Source organism: Macrobrachium rosenbergii, chromosome 43 (assembly GCF_040412425.1).
Source record: "Macrobrachium rosenbergii isolate ZJJX-2024 chromosome 43, ASM4041242v1, whole genome shotgun sequence".
NCBI classification, from domain to species: Eukaryota; Metazoa; Arthropoda; class Malacostraca; order Decapoda; family Palaemonidae; genus Macrobrachium; species Macrobrachium rosenbergii.
In genome coordinates, this window is record NC_089783.1 from 54,976,625 (window position 1) to 54,999,032 (window position 22,408).

Sequence of the window (22,408 nt, forward strand, 5' to 3'; positions counted from 1 at the left end):
TTGGAAGGGCTTCCCTGAAACGGGGCTGGTTCTGCCCGTAGACTTACAGACTAAATAAGCTCTATGGGTTTATCATACCTCATTTCAGTATATGACATGTGACTCACTATCTGAATAAGAATACTATGGTGGTTAAGACATCACTAGCACCAAAGGGGGTGGGGGTGACTTGTAAAAATAACCAAAAACAACAGATGTCAGTGTCTAATCCATAGTTTTCGAGGTCGCTGATATGAATAGTGACACTCCCGATGCCCTCAATTCCAAGTTCAGCCCTGATAGGAATGGGGGGTGAGAAGGGGTGAAATATAAAATGTCAAAAATGTTTGTCATTGTAATTGAAGCAACTGTCTTAATAGGAGAGAGAGAGAGAGGCAGTGTAAGAGAGAGAGAGAGTAGAAGGGGTGTTAGGGAGGAGAAAGAGGGAAAGCATGAAGGAGAGTTGGAGAGAGAGAGTGAAAATGAGTTTATTGGTTGGCATTCAAAGTTTTCCCAGGCAGTGCTGGGTTGGTCAGCTAATATATATATATATTATATATATATATATATATATATATATATATATATATATATGTATTATATAATATACATATAAATAGAGAGAAAGAAAAGGACAACAGGGTGACATAAGTATGTACAATTCGGTAATTTCAGAGAAGGGTCGAGGGGAAGATCTAGAAATAGCCTGAGGCATAATGTGAAAGAGACTTCAGAGCGGAAGGGTATTAATGTCTGGGAGGTGAGAGAGTACGTTCAAAATAGAGCTGAATAGAGCAGCGGGTGGTGTAAGGTAGTTTAATACCCTGATGATGATCCTTTTGGGTAGGTATGTTAGTTTTCTGCGCGTTGATTTCCTTCCTGTTTCGGAAACTGATGGGTAAAGCAGTGACTGATGTTTTCCACTGTTTTCTGGAGCTGCCCTTGTCGGGGGGAAAGTGGCATAGTGTAGCCCAGCCCCCTGCTCATGTTTGCTAGGTCCGGGGTTAGTGCCCAACCTATCTCTGACTAGCGTGATACCGTCCGCTGGGTCTACAGTAGATATAGGAGTGGGCGTAGAAACCTCACCCCCGAACACTTGCTGAGAAACTGGAAGGCTGGGTGATCAGTCCTCAGTAGAAAAATGCGTGTGAAAAATACGTCACAAACAACAACTTACACATGCACACACACACACACACACACACACACACACACACACACACATATATATATATATATATATATATATATATATATATATATATATATATATATATATATATATATATATATATATATAGGTTGGCAGCGCTCTGGTCTTTCATTTGAAAGACCTGGATTCGATGCTGATGTGAGTCAGAAATTTATTTCTGTTCCACACGTAGTTGTACGTTCATATTTCTATATATATATATATATATATATATATATATATATATATATATATATATATATATATATATATATATGTATATAAAGGAAACTCAAGTTAAAACTGACATGATTTCATATTTTGAGATGCTCTTATGTGACTGAGGTTATTACAATCGAGTTGCGTGACAGGGAGTTATCCTCTAAAGGCGAATGCTAAGCTGTTGTATAAAATGATAAATTTCTTGCTCCTAGCAACACTTCTTTAGGCACGGGAGAATATCTTGCAAGCGATTGAGTGTGGAATGCGAAGTTGCATTCCTCTTTCCTATAACTCTATAAGAAAAGTTGGGGGGGGGGAGGAGTAGATAAAATCCTCAGCGGTAATTGACAAAGTTTTGAAAAGTTAAGATTCTCTATGCCAGCTTATGTATAATTTTATTAATGAGCACATACATACACATGTATATGTGTATATACATATACACATGCACAAGTGTATATACACATACATATATATGTATATATATGAGTTATAGGAAGGGGGGGAGTAGACAAATTCCTCAGCGGTAATTGACAAGTTTGAAAAGTTAAGATTCTGTATGCCATACTTATGTATAATTTTATTAATGGGCACATACATACACATGTATATGTATATATACACACATACCCATGCACATGTGTATATACACATATATATATGTATGTATAGATAGATAGATGATAGACAAATATTTCCAATTTATGCTTTTCAAATACAGTCACATTTTCAGATCCTGTTCTTAACTACGACCAAAACCTCAGCTAACAAAGTCAGCCAGAAATTGAAATGAATAAAATGTCTAGTACAAAACATTTTAGTGTAGCAGTCGCTAGTGTTTATACTTGGTTTTGAATTATGAATTATTTCTACCCCGCTGCGATGACAAAATAAAAGGTTTTGAAGCTGCACATGAATTTAAATGCATATGTCTTGTAATGATGTTTTTTTATTTCATTTACAGGTAATAGCTTGACGCAGAGCATTACCATGAGGAAATTATTTTATATAAGGAGAAGAACTCCTAGAAAGTGCTGGATCACGGGACCAGCAGGCGTATTTGAGTGCAGGGGTCTTAATCCAGAGGTGAGTGGCGTATTGCTTGCAGGTGTTACTGTTGTTTTACTTATACGATTTCTCCTCGCTATAGCGATGAACCGTTTGTGCAGGTGATTAAACGAGCTAATCCGGCGGTAGGCTTCTGCACAGGGGCCATCCTTCATTCAGCAGTTAATGAATGAAAGGTTGGATGCTGTTGGGGAAAAGTATTTTATCCGTAATTTCCATTTCTTCAACCCAAACATACGTCTTCGTGTTTTTTGTCTTCTTCGTTCACTTTCGGACTGACAATTCTGGTACTGAGGGTGGAGTCAGTCTCTTGTCTTGAATGGGACGTTACGGGTCAGTAGAGTCTCGAAGGTGCGTTGCTTTTCTCTCAGGGAGAAAGGGCTTTGGAGAATCGTGGAAAGGATTTTATCTCGGGGGAGAAGTCTTGATTTTTATTTCTTATTATTTTTAGATGCCATTCAAATACTATTTTTTTTTTATCACGCGTAAACATACTGTCCGAGTTCACGCTTACCTAGCCACATACAGACACATACATTTATGCATATATCATATAAAAATTGGAAATACACAAAGCGCACCACTCAGTTTTACAGAGGAAATTATTGGCAGTCGTTCTTTAACTTTCAAATTCTCCTGTCAAGGAGAAAAATAAGAGAAGACGGTCACCCCTAATATTTGAGAGGCCAGTACCGTCGTCTCTTTTAATGTTGAATATTTTAGAATGAAGTAAGAGGAATCGTTTAGAGTGGTACTTTCAAATTCTTCCTTCTTATTCCTGGAAGCGATTAAAATCAAGGTCACTGGGATCACATACTCTGTTAGGGTGACACTTCGCTGACTGAAGAGGTCGATGGACAGGCAATCTGTAGCGAGTGCAGATTTTCCGATAAAACGGGGCTTTAGTATTTGAGGAATGGAAAACGGAAATATTTAATATTTACCGTTCGGATTATCGGTGGTGTCACTTGGACCTTCGACAGGTCATAGGTCATATCGTGTATATTATTTATATATATGTGTTTATATGTATATTTTATATGTGTGTATATGTATAATATATAAATGTGTGTTGGTATTTTGTATATGTATGTAAATATGTGTATATATATATATATATATATATATATATATATATATATATATATATACACGTATATATATATATATATATATATATATATATATATATATATATATACATACAAATTTCTGACCCATATCAGGATCGAACCCAGGTCTTTCAATTGAAAGGCAAGGGCGCTGCCCACTATGCCACACAATTGAAAGACCTGGGTTCGATCCTGATGTGAGTCAGAAATTTATTTCTATTCCACACGTGATTGTGTGTTGATTATTTCGATACTTCTATATATATATATATATATATATATATATATATATATATATATATATATATATATATATATATATATATATATTGTGTTCACATGTGTTTGTGTGTGTCGAGCATATTTATACGTCTGCACGAGGGAATTGCTAAATGTCTGTGACGACACAAAAGAATGCATAACAATTCTCGAGCGTAGTTGGTCTCGAGGGAATTCTCGAGAAAGGCCCGCCGTACAATGAGGACACGGCAGATATTTTTAGGCCGTGAAGGAAGTCCCCAAATAAGGCGTTTTGGGAGCACGATCTCTGCTCTCTCTCTCTCTCTCTCTCTCTCTCTCTCTCTCTCTCTCTCTCTCTTATCGTTTCATTGAATGACTCGTAAAAAGCTTCTATTGAGGATGGTAGGCAAAGAGACATAGATGTTAATTTTTTTTTTTTTTTTTACGTAGCCTGTAAGATTTGTTTAAGATTTTCTTTTTTTATCTTCGTCCAGGGTTAGAATAGGGCATGATAGGTTGCCTGTCAAATTGGCTCTTGTTCTTCCAAGACGAATTTTCTGTCTCTTCTAGACTTGTCAACTAGGATCAGCTTTGACGTGCCCTTGTGCCCTGGGTATTTTTCGTGTTAGGAGGAAAATGTGTATATATATATAATACATATATATATATATATAAATTATATATAATGGATATTTATATATATAGTTCTTCATTGGACGGGTCGGTATCGTTCTCGGATAGCACTCTACTGGGCCCACGTTCGATTCTCCGGCCGGCCAATGAAGAATCAGAGGAATTTATTTCTGGTGATAGAAATTAATTTCTCGGTATAATGTGGTTCGGATTCCACAATAAGCTGTAGGTCCCGTTGCTAGGTAACCAATTGGTTCTTAGCCACGTAAAATAAGTCTAATCCTTCGGGCCAGCCCTCTCTGGGAGAGCTGTTAATCAGCTCAGTGGTCTGGTTAAACTTATATATATATATATATATATATATATATATATATATATATATATATATATATATATATATATATATATATATATATATATATATATATATATATATATATATATATATATATATATATATATATATATATATATATATATATATATAATGTGGTTCAGTGAAGGAATCTCTGTGTATTGATGCAAGCGTTAAAAAGGTCATTTTATGTTTCAGAAGAGGATCTGTAATTTTGGAACTAAAAAAAAATTAATTTCGACCGCAAGACGAACAGGCGGACAAAAAACAATGAAAGATGAATTAATAACAAGTAGAGGAAAAAGAATTGCGGTTATTCCGAGAAAAGTGGCGTAATTATCGAAGTAAATTATCGTACTTTACAGTTTCGTATGCACAAGCACACACGCTTTCTCTCTCTCTCTCTCTCTCTCTCTCTCTCTATATATATATATATATATATATATATATATATATATATATATATATATACAGGTATATATATATAACTGTATATGTATGTATATATATATATATATATATATATATATATATATATATATATATATATATATATATATATATTATATATATCTATTTTCGTGTTCATGATATATGAATCTACGTGCGTAATCTTTCATTTGATCAAAGACATTCTCAGAAGAAAATTATTATTCTCGAAAGCATAAATCATGATAGCATCTCGTACGTGTTACCCCAGATACAGCGGCGACGATGAGAATCCCACATCTTTATTCAACAGCGAAGGCTGAAAATAGCCAAGGCCTTTGCATATGTGTGTGTGTGTGTGTTTCTGAAGAGAGAGAGAGAGAGAGAGAGAGAGAGAGAGAGCTTATTGCAAGGAGTTGTCGATCGAAACTGAAGCTTGACGAATCATCTGTGGCTATAGGCCTACACCAAGTTTAAAGGCAGGCCAACAATCTGTGGTTATAGGCCTACACCAAGTTTAAGGGCAGGCCAAAAATCCGTGGTTGTAGGCCTACACCAAGTTTAAAGGCAGGACAAAAATCTGTGGTTATAGGCCTAACCCAAGTTTAAAGGCAGGCCAAAAATCTGTGGATATAGGCCTACGCCAAATTTAAAGGCAGGCCAAAAATCTGTGGTTATAGGCCTACGCCAAATTTAAAGGCAGGCCAAAAATCTGTGGTTATAGGCCTACACCAAGTTTAAAGGCAGGCCAAAAATCTGTGGTTATAGGCCTACACCAAGTTTAAAGGCAGGCCAAAAATCTGTTGTTATAGGCCTACACCAAGTTTAAAGGCAGGCCAAAAATCTGTGGTTATAGGCCTACTCCAAGTTTAAAGGCAGGCCAAAATATGCACTTCAGTCCCTTGAGAAATTGGGTGCGCAGGATTCTGTTCTCATTAGCTTTCTCTCTCTCTCTCTCTCTCTCTCTCTCTCTCTCTCTCTCTCTCTCTCTCTCTCTCTCTCTCTCGTCAGGTTTCTATTAGTTAGTCAGCGCGTATTCTCTGAAACGTGCGTCAAACAGAAGTTCAACTTATTAGGTATATCAGTCTTACTTATCTCGTCATGACACTCGACTGGATTACCGAGTTTCCAGCCAAGTCTGACCGATGCCCTTACTAATCTAAGAAAACAATCGTAAAAAAAAGTGCTAAAAGCATTAGGAAAAAGAAGATTCAATATACAAAATAACCCAAGTGGAACTTCAGAGAGTTTTTTTTATATTATAAAATGTTTAGGTCTGAGAAGACACTTCATAAGACAAACAGATTGTGACATCGAGCAGACGCCTTGCAAGACGAGACCAGAAATATTTCACAAGATGCTTTTTGACGTAGTCAAATCCACGGCGCCTTTATTTATAGGATTATCTCCATTAGGTCTTAGCCGTGACACTAGAGATGCCACAGGGATGCGCCGAAGTGCGATAACTCTCTCGGCCTGCCATAAGAGGACGTCAAGAGCACCCCCTCTGTATCGAGTCTTGAAGAAACAAGGTTAATTGGCTCTCTGGGGATAATAAAAGACGATGATGGGTCCCCGAGTATTAAGGGACAGCTTTTATTTAATCTTGGGGGATCTTGAAGGTCATTAGTTATGCTTGCCATAATTGCATGCGCCTCGTTTTTCTTCAAATTGCCCTCTTGGCATGATATGTAAAAGCTCTATCGCCAGTGTCACAGACGTTCTCTATCTTGTCCTGTTTTCTTAGGAAAGCGTTTTATCACGAAGTCTGCTTTCCCAACTGCAGACCTCGGTCGCAGTGTCAGTTGACATTATATACTGAGAAACATTACTGTGCATCGTCAAAAGTGACACGGGGATCATGAAAGGGAAACACTAGTAAAGCATATACTGTTCTGACTACAAGACAGAGGCAAAGAACAGTAGTACTGTAGTTCTGTAGCCTGCCAGGATGAGGTATGGCGGAGACCAAGGAGCCCCCATAAGCAGTACCTCCGCCGAAAAGAGAGTGTGACCAAGCCCCGAATATCAATTGAGAGCGTGCGAGGCAATAGCAGAGGACTCACGAGTAAACAAGTACTTGAGATTCTAGTTGAGGAGCGCAAAGATGGAGCTACACAGAGCAAGTGGGAGGGAGAATGAAAAGGACCACTCGGATACTTCCTTTTAATTAGGATTCCACAGGTGAGGCTCCTTGGAATTCATTTGTTAGTTATGCGAATATATCAAACTGCCTTTGTGTAGTCATGGTAAACATGGGATTGGTCGAGTGTTTATTCACCTGAGAATCCGTTGCATTTCCATTGCTCCCTCGTGTTTTGCATGTAAACAGGGACTGGCGACGGAGGATTTGAATGCATTAATAGTCATATTTTTTTCTTATTTATTTAGAACGAAGATTCATTTCTTCGCGCTCTCGCTTTTCGTAATATAATACTTTCTCCATTGCTCTCAGAGCTGCGTGACTTGCCACAGTGCAGGTCAGATCTTGTAGTCCCACAGATTCTGTGAAGAATTCGCCGTAGGGGGGTTAGTTAGTGACGTCAGTGCACCTTCTGCGGTGTACTGTAGGCATTACTTAAGGTTCTTTGCAGCGTCCCTTCGGCCCCTAGTTGCAACTCCTTTCGTTCCTTTTACTGTACCTCCTTTCATATTATCTTGCTTCCATCTGACTTTCCACTCTAACCTAACAAGGTATTCCTCCTATTACAACTTTCAAACCTTTCTGTTCTCAATTTTCATTTCAGCGCTGAGTGACCTCGTAGGTCCCAGCGCTTGGCCCTTGGCCAAAATTCTACATTCTATTCCATTCTGTTCTGCGAGGAATTGGGCAATTCAACTGTCAGCCAGTTTGATCAGTGTTTCTCAGTCTTGCATTTCGTAAAATGGAATAGCAGCATTCCGTCTGTTATTTGAGCGATTTTTCGCGTCGCTTTTTAAGTCTATGGCCACTCCTATCTTACAGTGGGCAAATATTTGGGTAGCCTTGCCCATTTCAGTCGCTTCATCATAAAAATGATGGATGAAGCTTGCTCATAGTTCAGGTTTTCTCTGTATGTCTGAAACACTTCGGAACATATCCCGATTTTTGTGCATTTTACATTGTGTATAACGTCTGCTAAAAAGTATATATATATATATATATATATATATATATATATATATATATATATATATATATATATATATATATATATATATATATATATATATATTATATATATATATATTATATATATATATATATATATATATATATATATATATATATATATATATATATATATATATATACATATGTATATATCAATTACATAATTAAAAGAAAAAACTTGAAACTCATAAAAGAATATCATCTGCAGAATTCAATAGTGAACAAATTTCTTTGACTTTAAAATCTGACGTCCAAGAGGAAATCCCAGAAGACGATAAACCCAGAAATCTGACAGACAGCTGAGGTCTTTACCTTCAAAACTGAATATGTTAAAAAAAAGAACATAAATATTTACGGTAATATAGTAATGTATTTTTGAAAGCTCGTTTGATTGTGGCTGGTTTCAACCGACCGTATCCCGTTTCACCTATTCATGGTTCAACTAGGTGCAGAAAATTATTATATATTATTACAGTTTCAATACAGTAATGTTACTAAAGATGTTAATTTTTTCTGTAGACGACCATAGCGCAAAAATAAATCATTGTGGGCACTGGAAATATCGCGTTTATTTTATCTTCGCAATCAGAGAACTTTTAATGAATAAATTCAGTATTTTGGTGAATATATAATTATGAGCAGACGCACTACCAGCTTAATCTCTAATGGCATCTAGGTTACAGCGTCGACGAGACTAGAGCGGTACTGAGGAGTGAACTTGTCACTTTTCTAACTTAGATTGTGGAGGATAAGGTACCCTGCTGGATACGCAAGCCCACACATGCAGTATGGTGGAAGTCACGAGCTTGAGAGTAAACCAGCTGCTTTAGTCCGGCACAAGGAATATTCTGCCACCTGCATTCTCACAATCAGTTAACCCTTTATTTTAGTTCTGGAGTGGTATATTTCGTCTCAAAAGTAGAGCAGTCCACCAACACCCAAGTCCCTTTCAGTGACAGGAAATAGATAAGCAGCCTCGATCTGTCTCGGTCTGTTTATTAAAACAAAAGTCGTTGAGAAGAATTGAAAGATAACATTAGTCCCCTCTTCCCCCCACGAAGCTCTTCCCAGAACGGCAGTAAATCTGAATTAATTGACCTTTTAGAGACTGATTTGCTTTTTCGTTTCCATGACGCACCCCCCGTAAATATTTAGTTTGAAGACGTCCGGGAAAGATTGGAGTCAGCGCCTGAATGTAGCAAGCGAAGAGGCCGGAGCCGACGACGCCGGAATGTGCGGAAGAACCGCGGGAATGAACGCTCTAATATAAAGGTCGAAATGGTGAGTGTTAAGGGCAGTGTAAGATAAAGGATAACAGAGGAATCAGGAACGACGGCTGAGGAGGAAGCGATATTTTTTTATATTAAAGCCCTCTTGGGTCTCTGTAGGCTCAGAAGTTCAGTATACCTTAGTTTTACCAGACCACTGAGCTGATTAACAGCTCTCCTAGGGCTGGCCCGAAGGATTAGACTTATTTTACGTGGCTAAGAACCAATCGGTTACTCAGCAACTGGACCTACAGTTTACTGTGGAATCCGGACCACATTATAGCGAGAAATGAATTTCTATCACCAGAAATAAATTCCTGCAGGCTCAGAGGACAGGCGCCTTATCTGTTTCTTAGGCCACCAGTTAACAAACTGGAAGTACTTGAGAAACGTCAGAAAGTGTCTAATTAGAGCAAGGCCTGGGATTTAAAAAAAAAAAGAAAAAGAAAATACGAAGCTTACCAAAAGAGATACCAACATTTCTAATAGACTATATAAAGCGATATAGCAACTGCCATTTAGAGAGAAATTGCGGCATCGGAGCGACAGAGCTCGTATTTTTCAAGAGCAAATTTGATTTATGAGGTCAGACTCCGCCTAGATGTAGTGTTTATGAAAGGCAGAAAGCAGTCGGATGAAAAGTAACATATACATGAACAAACACAAACACAAACATACAAAAAACAGAATTATGAGGTATTTTTCTACAGTCTCTACATGACATATCTTCTGTTATTTATGAATACGTCGTGCAAACTCCCAAAGTAAGCCGGTGATAAAAGCACGAAAACATAGAATATGTCGAATATAAATTTAAATTTATTTTAAATATTACTTATTATGAATTTAATATACCTTTTTTAGTGTGGAAGCATGAGTAAATGTATTTATTGCGTGTATGTGTGACAGTATGAGAATGTGAGCCTATACTGTAATTTATTGCAATCCCTCGGGCCAGCCCTATAAGAGCTGAAAGTCAGCTCAGTGGTCTGGTTAAGCTACTTGAACACTGCTACTACTACTACTCCCGGAGGCAGCAACAGAGAAGCCTCTCTTGATGGACAGACGTTTTGTCACAATAAAAGCGAATGACACCTTTCTTGGAACTGCCCTCGCTGTCGGCGGCAATTTGGGGACTCGGTCGTTCCTTATGAAATCCCGAAGTCCTCAGACGTCTTTAGGATGTGATGAAAGCGCGATAGATGTTTTATAGATTAAGTGGAATTTCATCGCCTTGGTTTTAGGGTAATTTCAACATCGAAAGTGATGAAACACGCTGTACATATATGTGTATATATGTATATATATATATATATATATATATATATATATATATATATATATATATATATATATATATGTATGTATATGTATGACTGTGAAATATTTTCTGTTGAAACACAATTCCATCAAATATAAGGAGCCCATAGAAATGCCAAAATGTAACTTTTTCTCATTCGCTGTTTGCCTGAGGAGAGAGACAGTTTGGTCTCTGAAATATAGCTTTTATTTCCCACATTTTGGCCCTTCTATGAGCTCCCTTTTATATATATATATATATATATATATATATATATATATATATATATATATATATATATATTCGTCATATGTCTCATCACCCTAAAAGTGTGTCTCCTCTCAACCAATCTTTTGGGTTGAGACTGTTAGCCTGATGACCTCTGTGCTGATTGTAATTCTCTCTCTATAATTTTCCCTTGACCTCCTCTTACTTTCTAATGAGCACCTTATTCTTTGGAAGCTTGAATTTCAAGTCAGTGGGCCCTTTGGTGGATTTGCTCCTTAAGAGAAGGTTTCATCTTCTGAATATAATGATGATAATGGTAACAACTCCATTCGGTTACTTACCATGAACTTTAAATGCTGCTCACTTTTGAATCAAACAAAGCTTCTCTCGTCGAAGAGGCAAGGGACCAAATTAAATATATATATATATATATATATATATATATATATATATATATATATATATATATATATATATATATATATATATATATATATATATATATAAATATATACATACATACACTAGCTGACCAACCCGGTGCTGCCTGGGATAACTCTGAATGACAGCTGATAACATCTCTCTCTCTCTCTCTCTCTCTCTCTCTCTCTCTCTCTCTCTCTCTCTCTCTCTCTCTCTCTCCCTCCTTAACATCCCCTCTACTCTCTCTCTCTTTTCTCCTCTTTCTTCTCTCTAACACCTCCTCTACTCTCTCTCTCTCTCTCTCTCTCTCTCTCTCTCTCTCTCTCTCTCTCTCTCTCTCTCTCTCACCCCCACTCCCTTTGGCACTAGCGGATCCAGGGGGGGGGACACCTGGGCACGTGCCCCCTCCCCCATGAAAAATAATGACAAAATCATAATATTGAAGGTTTAGATAACAATAACATGAAGGAGAAATATAAAAATGGGAAAAAAATAAAAAATCTGTTATAGAAATGATAATAAAAATTTTAGAAAAAAATAATAGTATCAACTCTTAATGATAACAATAATGGATTCGGTATTTCCTGACGGAACAGGCGATTGCTGTCCATTTCATAATTTCTACTTATATATACATACATATATATATATATATATATACATACATATATTTATTTAATATGAAAATTGGTGTCCCCATGAAATTTTTCTGAATCCGCTGGTGCCGTTTGGTGCCAGTGATGATTCTTTTCCATATAGTAAGTCATATGTATACCGAAATTAGGCACGATAAATTCGTCAAGTTTAGTTAGTTACTAAGTCTACGGGCAGAACCAGCCCCGTTTCAGGGAAGCGTTCCCACCCCACCCCATTGGTGCCCTTTGGTGCTAGTAATGTCTTACCCCCCCCACCCCACACTGCTGATTTCTAGACAATAAGTCATGTATACCAAGTTTGGTTGAAATTGCTCAATGCGTTTCAGAGTTATGTTGGCACATACGCACAAGCACATCCATTTATATATGTATATATATATATATATACTGTATGTATATATATAATATATGTGTGTACTCTTATGTGTATAAATATACATAACATTAGAATGATTCATTTGCTAAATTCTGGTAGTTCAAATTAGATTGTGTCTTTAGTAGTTCCAACTAGTTACCAAAGATTCAACAGGGTGATGCTTTTTAACTTAGCCTACGCGAAGGGAGGGCGCTCGTGAATTTCCATAATTTCAAAGCCGGAGTCTCTTGTTTCTTCCCACAATTTTTCACGGTCCATCAGCCCACTTAGCAATTCATAACCCTTGTTGCACCGCTTTTGTCTAGGGTAATTCGGCTAGTCCGACGAACAAGCGCGTCCTTGCGAAAAGTAAAGTTCATTCCTAATCTTTCACTGGGACCTGACCTCGGAGAAGAATTGTTTTGGTCGGAGACCTGTCAGCGCTCATACCCTGCCTAAACCTTTGCTATGGGCGAGATGTCACGCTTCAGCTGAAACAAGCGCGCCCCTGGTGTTTGATGTCGTCTATTAATCATGCAAACAAGAGCGACGTGTTGTAAGTGTGCGTTTTGCGGGCTCCCCATGGGAAAGGCGACCTCCCGACCCAGCAGATAAAGAGTGCCAACCCCGCGTCGGGCACGCTGGGTATCGCCCTCTTAAGGGGATGCTAATGGAACTTGAAAAGAACAAATGGGACCAGAATGACGCCAATGGAGATTTGTTGCCGCACAACTGTTTCGTTCTTTTTATTCCTGTCATTTTTTCTCCTCCTCATTCTTCTTCTTCTTGGAATAACGGTGAAGAATGAGAATGATCAGAGACGTTGCAATAGGGCTTTTTTGGTCTTTCTTTTTCTTACTTCGCTTAGACTGCTGGCGCTGCATCTGACTTTGCACAAGTTGCAATAATACCAGCAGATGAAAATTGTAGTTCGATAGATATTTCCTTTTCTTATTGTGTATTCTTTCATAGGCATAGGAAAACTAGCCTTAGATTCCCCTAGCACATAGAAGCAATCGGCTACGATCTTAAATCAACTAGCCCACGGCATAGTGTGGGTTATATACTCATGCATCTGAAGGCCCCCTTATGTATATGTATACCATCATTATGCATATATGCATACGCGTATACGCTAACTCGGTCAGAACCAGCTGGAACGGTTATTTTCTAAAAGCGATGAATCATGAGCCAGTTTTCTATCGTCGATCAGCAGCGACGAGATGCTGCATGACGCTAGACAATGGGAAAGCACCGTTGCAATTGATTATTCCTATTGCATAAAATCAAATGTTGAGCTTGTTCACATATGCATGCATCATGACGACATGCGCATGCATAGGATGCGTTTCGAACCGGCAGGACTCAAAATCTGAACCTTTATAGCAAACAAAGTATAAACTCCTCGGTGCAGACTTTTGACGGCCGGACACTACTGTAGAAGACATTAGGAAACGTCGCTTGCTTGAAGTCGAAGGCGGTTGACAATGAAAAAATAACTTCCCCGGCTGCTGCGAGGAAAGAGGCCGCCTATTAAATCTGAATCCATTGGGAGAGGAAATGACCCATAAATTATGTTGCTCGTTGGAGGCTGACAGCACCAGTCACAAACTGCTCGCGAAGGATATGAGAAGGAACCGTTGTAAGAGAGTAAGCGGAATTGTTAAGCGAGGGCATTAAGCAGTAACAGAATGACAAATTCCCAAGGCAGCCGTAAGAGAGTAAGAGAGAGCAAACGGGGGCATTAAGAAGAACAGAATGACAAACTCCTAAGACAGTCGTAAGTGAGTAAGCGGAATTGTTAGGCGAGGGCATTAAGCAATAACAGAATGACAAATTCCCAAGACAGCCGTAAGAGAGTAAGGGAGAGCAAGCTGAATTTGTTAAGCTTTTTGTTACTTCTGTTAATTATTATAAATAATAATAAAGAACCAAATGGATAACATGACCTATATAAATAATAATAAAAAAAAATGAATAACATGAACTAAGCCGGGAAGATTGAGAGATGTTGTCTGGTGCAACACAGACTGATGTCTCTTCTGACGTGTCTTTTGAGACTCACAGAATTTGGGAGACAAGGGCGGCGTCTGGATCAGTTTTCAAGGGCATTTAGTCTAAGATTGAGTGGGAAAAGTTTTAGAAGGAAGGGATTCATATTAAGAAAGCACAAGATCCCGTACAAAATGGAACGGAATACTATCACATCTAGAGGACCAACTTGTATCTTTGTGACACTTCTGTGGAGATCCTGTCATGGACGTGTAAATTTTTATAGTTTCCACAGAACTGACAAAATTGTTCTTAATAATCCTTTAAAAAAAAAAGTCCGGTGGCTTTTGACAAGGCAATTTTCCAGTTGATCTGAGCAACTAATTAAATAGAAATGACGCTGATGAAGCCATTACCTGCGCAGTTTAAGAGAGAGAGATGATGTAAATGAATTTTGAATAAGAGATAGGTTAGAAAATTAAGTAGGTAGTTAGCGATACAGTTAGCTTTGAATAATAACGATTGAAATACTGGTGTGTTCGTACCTCCAGAAATGACGACATTGTAAAAAATGGGTCGAGTGGGTCCCGACACTTGGAAAGTCACCTATTGTCCCGAAAATCTGACCAGAGTGTCTTCATTGTGTATACCTGAATGATTGCTGTGGACTAACGTTGTTACACAGACAGAGTACACAGATACACTGCATTTCATTCAGAAAGATTATCAAGTTCTCGTGATATTACCTTTACTGACTGATGAATCCTTACGTTAAGGTTATTAACCTCTGTCTCTGTTACTGACAGCAGACGACGACACCGCCCGCGGCGGAAACGGGCCTTCTATGTACGTTTGGCTGGGGTGTGATTAAGAAGTACACAGGAAGTGGGCGGCTGGAGGGGTGGAGGAGGAATTGGCTTCCAGTAAGAAGTGTGGGAGAATGTCTCTGGGACAGCTTATTATAATATCATTATATTTAGTTTCTTGGTGGATTTTTCTTCTATTTTCTAATTGTCTTTTTTTGAATAGGGTTCTTCTGTAGCGGTAGACACGTCAGGTATATTATACTGAATATGTATGTATGTATATGTATATATATATATATATATATATATATATATATATATATACATATATATATCTATATATATATATATATATATATATATATATATATATATATATATATATATATATATATATATATATACATATATATATATATATATATATATATATATATATATATATATATATATATATATATATATATATATATAAATGTATAATATATAGATACATGCACACATACATTATGTATAATATATATATATATATATATATATATATATATATATATATATATATATATATATATATATATATATATATATTGTGTGTGTGTGTGTGTATGGATATTTGTACGCGCGTGCACACATACGTTTACAAACGCGCAAAGGAATCAGAGTTTACGAGGAGGTGTGTGCGCTTCATAAGCTGTAAACAGCAAAAATATAAACGCGCGATTTGACACCCCCAGACATTTTGTCTCACATTCCCTCGCATGCAACCCAGTAAAAACAAGTGCAGAGCGCGTCCTTAAACCTCTAATAGAACGAACTCCAAACAACAACAAAATGATACTCTTGGAGTATTCAACTCCTAATAATGTTACCGCGGAGCCGAGAGAAAAATGTGACTGCAGACAAGATTTGGCCCTTGAGGCTGGATGGAGCCTAGTGGGGGCTCATGCGATTCATCTTCTTATGATTTGCTTACATAAGAAAGCACAAGTATATACAGAGACTTTCCATGTTGTTTGGATGTAGGTATACCTTTCGCATTCCGTCAGTGGCCCCGTCAGTCTCTCTCTCTCTCTCTCTCTCTCTCTCTCTCTCTCTCTCTCTCTCTCTCATGAATAAAACAAATTTAATTTGTACAGCTTTATGCACGACTAAAATTGTTTTATTTCTTCATCTAGCGCCACGATGGCTGAAAACTAATATATATATATATATATATATATATATATATATATATATATATATATATATATATATATATATATATACACATATACAGTATATAGATATGTGTGTATATATGTAAATATATATTTATATATGTATACGTATATATATACATTATATATATATAATATATATATATATATATATATATATATATATATATATATATATATATATATATATATATATATATATATATATATATATATGTATATATATGTATATATATATAATATATACATATATATATATATATATATATATATATATATATATATATATATATATATATATATATATATATATATATATATATATATATATATATACACAGTTACTATTGAGAGAGCAAGATATATTGTCGAATCCGACAGCAATCAAACTTAAGTAAGGATTGACAGAACCAGCGCAAGATGGCCGAAGCCCTCAGCGTTCAGCCCTGACAAGCAGTTACCACTATTTTTTGTTTTGCCAAAGGCTGTGATTACTTGGCGCTTCCCGCAGCCGCCCAGAAGCAACTTTGCCCCGAAAATTGTATGATATTATTGTTGTCTAGCCGTGAAGCGTATAATCTTGGAATAATTCGGTGATAACATTATCGCTCGGAGAGCTGCCGAAGTTTTGCATAAATATTGTTGATTTTTTGATGCGGGAGTTTAGTGATGATGATGATGATGATGATATGAACAAATTGTGATGTGCCAGCATTTCTTGTGAGTTTTTAGGAGACGTTGATTCTTGACAGAAAAGTCACATCGGTAGCGATATGTTGATGTGTTTGCCTGGTTTGATCTACTATATTTCTACTACTGCTAATAATAATAATAATAATAATAATAATAATAATAATAAACATAACGTTTCACGTCGCACTCCCGGCATTCCTACACAATAGGGACGGTTTAGAATAAAAAGAAGTTGCTCAATACGTAAGTTTATTTCCTCTCTCTCTTTCATTCTTTTCGCAAAGAAATCGTTCCACGAGCGCCCCAGATGAACTCCCCTCCGTAAGCGGATGATTACGATAAATGTCAAATTTTCGTTAAAGTCGCCCATCCCCCACCCCCGGTTAACACCTCAATCCCCATTAAGAGCCATTGCTTCTAGCATCAGACTCCTGGGGTCTGTGAGGTCCCAGAACCTCCTCTTTAATCCGGAGACTCCTTGGGCCTGTAAGATCCCTAAACCTCCTCTTTAATCCGGAGACTCTTTGGGTCTGTAAGATCACTGAACCCCCTCTCTAATCCGAAGACTCCTTTGGTCTGTAAGATAACTAAAGCTCCTCTAATCCGGAGACTCCTGGGGTCTGCAAGATCCCCAAACCTTCTCTTTAATCCGGAGACTCCTTGGGTCTGTAAGATCCCTGAACCTCCTCTTTAATCCGGGGGTTGGAACCAGTAGGAAAGGGTTGCCACCTTGGTAGACGACAGTGACCATGACACCGCACCGAAAAGATGGAAAATATGGAAAAGTATATCATGAAAAATATGAGCAGATATCATCGTGTGCAGGTGATCCAATCTCTTCATCCGCTTCTTGAGCCTCCCTCCTACGCCATGTCCTACCGCTCCTCCGCCGGAGACCTTGGTGAGGTGAAACGACCTTGATATGATCACAACAGATTACGCAGGCAGGCGGGCTAGGCTGTTTTCAGAGTGAAGGCTCGTTTGGCCTTGAACTCATGATGCCGGTCATTCCTTCTGCTGAGCTGCTGATGTTATTAAATGTCATCGTATACAGATTCAAGAGTTGACTGAATTGTGTGTGTTTGTGTGTGAGTAGGTGCACACATAAATTACACAAACGCTCACTCACACACATACACACTCACCTGGATTCCAGGTACATATTTTTTCCTTTGTAATCCCCATCTGTCATTTATTTGAGCTTTCTCTGTAAACTTATTTTTATATTTCTTCAGTCTGCTAAGTAAAGGACGACAGTCGAAAGGCCTCGCAACACTCCAGTGTTTCTCTTTCCCTTATGGATTTTGTCTTTAGTTATATATTCATCACGTTCCATATTTTCGTGATTCAGTTATACATACATACATACATACATATATATATATATATATATATATATATATATATATATATATATATATACATATATATATATATATATATATATATATATATATATATATATATATATATTAAACCAAACGAACGGCAGTATTTATGAGGATCATAACGAACCAATGCACTGGGAAGCAGACAATATCCATGTGAGGAACGCGAATCTCAGGAAGAATGCAAGGTTGCATGACTGCTAAAAATGGAGATGAATAGCCCCAAGCTCGCAGCATCAGCTGTACAATAACTGATGGCTTGCAAAACCACTTTTTCTCTATTGTTAACTTTTTTATTGATTTTTTTTAAGCTGTGTAGCCGAAAGCGTACACACGATACGACACACCTGGCCAAACTGGTTTCCAAGTAGGTGAGCGATAACACCTTGGCATTACTGAAGGTCATTGTGGCGTTCCTTCGGCCCCTAGCTGCAACCCCTTTCGTTCCTTTTACTGTACCCCCCGTTCATATTCTCTTCCTAACAATTGCTTCGGAGTGCAACTGCTTCGAAAATTTCCTCCTCCCTAGCTGCAACCTCTTTCGTTCCTTTTACTGTACCCCCGTTCATATTCTCTTCCTAACAATTGCTTCGGAGTGCAACTGCTTTGAAAATGTCCTCCTGTTACACCTTTCAAACCTCCTTTACTCTCGATTTCCCTTTCAGCGCTGAATGACCTTATAGGTCCCAGCGCTTGGCCTCGGCCTATATTCTGTATTCTATTAATTTGTCTGACAGGTGCGGTGTCGATGGGGAAGGGGTATAATAAGCGAATGGGCGGTGCCCGTGAAACGGGAGAGGAGGGAAATCGAGAATTATTTCTAAGCCGGTGCCCACACGCGTTGCAGGGAAATGAGATCACGCCCTTTTCTTGCCCATGAAGAAGAGGAAGAAGAAGAAGAAGAAGAGGGAGCGAGTGATAGATGGGTAAGCAAAGAACACTGGATAATTATATAATAATAGAGCAAGTGGCAGGGATGCAATTTGAGAGGACAAATAATTATATATGAATTATGGAGTAAAACAATTCGAGAAGATAAGTATAATTATATATAATTATATATATGAATGATGGAGAAAAAATCAAGAAGGAAAAATCATCAAAGTATAAGCGAAGATTGATGAAAACGAAGAAGACAGAAATATAATAATGAGCGCAGTAACTAAAAACGAATGATCCCGTCCGTGTTACTCATGCCTAACAATAGGCCTGCCTCTCTCTCTCTCTCTCTCTCTCTCTCTCTCTCTCTCTCTCTCTCTCTCTCTCTCTCTATATATATATATATATATATATATATATATATATATATATATATATATATATATATATATATATATATATATATATATATATATATATACATATATATATATATATATATTTGGTTATATCATTCATTCACTCGAAATGAAAGCAAAGATATTACAAATATCCCACCAGAAAGCTGAAAGAATTGTTGGAGATTCTTAGGCGACTTTATCGAAGGCTTACCTGGTTCAACCTTTGATCTTCAACCCCCCCTTTACAAGGGCGTCCCGTCACTCCCTGCAAGAGAAACGAAAACAAAACTGAGTTTTCAAAACACTGGAGCGCGAAATTTTTTTAGAATCTTAAGTCTGAATCCACTGAGAAGCATATGTAGATTACGCTAACCTCTTCTGAAATCACACTTGCACGCTAAGGAATGTCAACAAGTAATTATATTGGTTTAAATGTGGATCTCTCTCTCTCTCTCTCTCTCTCTCTCTCTCTCTCTCTCTCTCTCTCTCTCTCTCTCTCTCTCTTCGAAATTCTCCTCATGTTTTCATCTGTTCATTTAAGAAATCCGAGAAGTCACTGGACTTCTTAAATACTTCAACAGCTACTTGGTATTTAGAACTTACTCCTATGTTGACTAAATAGTCTATAAAACATTTCATTATTTTCCCATTTCCTTTTTTTCTTTCTGCGTTATCATTGGCATCCTTAACAATAGCAGTAAATCTGGATGGAGCTATCGTAATGGTACTAGCATTATTATCACGTCTCATTGTCACCCTCGTTATCGTCCGGTAATAGCCTATAGATTACAAAAAGATTAAAGAAATAAAAGAGTAAATGTCGCTGAGCAGAAATAATTGAAAATGTGAGAAACACGTTCTCTAAGAAATATTGTCACAGTGCCATAGATTTCAGACTCTTTGAGCAAGAGTTCTGGATTCATAGACTGGCAACATTTTTTCCAAGTCTTGATGTTCAGATGTTCCGAGTCTGCACGCGGATCAAGTGAATGCTATGATTCAAGTAAGAAGGATGAAAATTTGATGAGACTTCAGTGTAGGCTTGCAAAAACGACAGGGAAGCTAGTTAAAATCTTTTGACATGAACTTCACCCTTGACTTTTGAATGATCATGTAAACATGCGTCCTCCGCACATGGACGAACTGACTGTATCGGAACAAGGACAAGTTGTGCAGCGACAAGAACGGAAGAGATCTGCTTCAAACATCACCAAACTACTGTGACGGTTTTGCTAAAGTGGCTTTTCCGAGTATTGATATTGGGCGAGGAATGCATCCTGGGAAAAGGGTTCACATCCGCCGGTGATTTGAAGATGCAATCGTGCAATATATAGACGGAGGAATTCGTCCTCCCATCAACATCTGCGCGGTTCCCTCTGATGACTCAACGGGCTGCTAACTGCAGCTCGCTACCACCAGTTACTAGCGCTCTCAGCCATTCAGCACATCCCTCCACCCATTTACTTTTCATGCCAGTGATCTACCGATCTACTGCCGTTTCTTTAAACGATCCCCGGGCGATTTCCTGGCAGTTCTAACGCGGTAGAGCATATACGTGCAGTACATTAACTTTCACTTTTAATGTTACGATTGTACTTACGAATACTTTTGCAAACGACACATCTCCCACGCGATTTAGCTTGGCAGAATGAGGTCGGCTGGATGTGCTCCAAGGCTCCCATTTGCACTTTTGCAAAATCCTACCGCGATCATAATTTCAAGCTTTCGAAACTTTCGCCCCACTGCAAAGGAATGGAACTTCTGGGAGAGAGATACAAATTAGCATGCGGACGCTTCTATTCATTCTGATCGCTAGGAACCAGCGTTCTGGGTTTAGGCTAAATCTCTCTCTCTCTCTCTCTCTCTCTCTCTCTCTCTCTCTCTCTCTCTCTCTCTCTCATACATACGTGATATAATATATATATCGTTCGACTCTCCGACCGGCCAGTGAAGAATTAGAGGAATTTATTCCTGGCGATAGAAATTCATCTCTCGTCATAATGTGGTTCGGATTCCACAATAAGCTGTAGGTCCCGTTGCCAGGTAACCAGTTGGTTCTTAGCCACGTCAAATAAATCTAATCCTTCAGGCCAGCCCTAGGAGAGCTGTCAGTCAGCTCAGTGGTCTGGTTAAACTAAGGTATACTTAACTTGAACGTACATAGATGCATATATATATATATATATATATATATATATATATATATATATATATATATATATATATATATATATATATATATACCTTTGGGGACAGAAATTGAGAAACAAGCGCAACGACTGATGGTGTTAACAGCGATCTCAGAATAATTCTACCGGGATTCCATCGGCGAAGGTGAGAGTGAAAGCTGGTTGTTTTACTGATGGTAATCACATTTAGGTGATCAAATTTATATCTCGTATATCATGCGTGGCCTTC

The 22,408-nt window shown here is 37.7% G+C and overlaps 2 protein-coding genes across 4 annotated transcripts in view; one reads left to right on the forward strand and one right to left on the reverse strand.

Annotated features, from left to right (window-relative positions):
* LOC136828943 (uncharacterized) overlaps positions 1–22,408 on the forward strand; it is a 149,124-nt gene that overhangs the window by 52,797 nt on the left and 73,919 nt on the right. Inside the window, exon 4 of one of the 2 annotated variants that reach the window (XR_010850259.1) lies at positions 2,358–2,479. The gene's annotated coding sequence lies outside the window, so the exon portion shown is untranslated. Of the gene's footprint in view, positions 1–2,357; positions 2,480–6,919; positions 7,415–22,408 lie in introns of those variants that run through there. The other variant, XM_067087327.1, reaches the window with a different exon arrangement.
* LOC136828945 (sodium-coupled monocarboxylate transporter 1-like) overlaps positions 1–22,408 on the reverse strand; it is a 116,385-nt gene that overhangs the window by 42,348 nt on the left and 51,629 nt on the right. The window contains exon 2 of one of the 2 annotated variants that reach the window (XM_067087329.1): positions 20,202–20,255. The exons of the other annotated variant lie outside the window; for it this stretch is intronic. The gene's annotated coding sequence lies outside the window, so the exon portion shown is untranslated. The remainder of the gene's footprint in view (positions 1–20,201; positions 20,256–22,408) is intronic. 2 annotated transcript variants of the gene reach the window in all.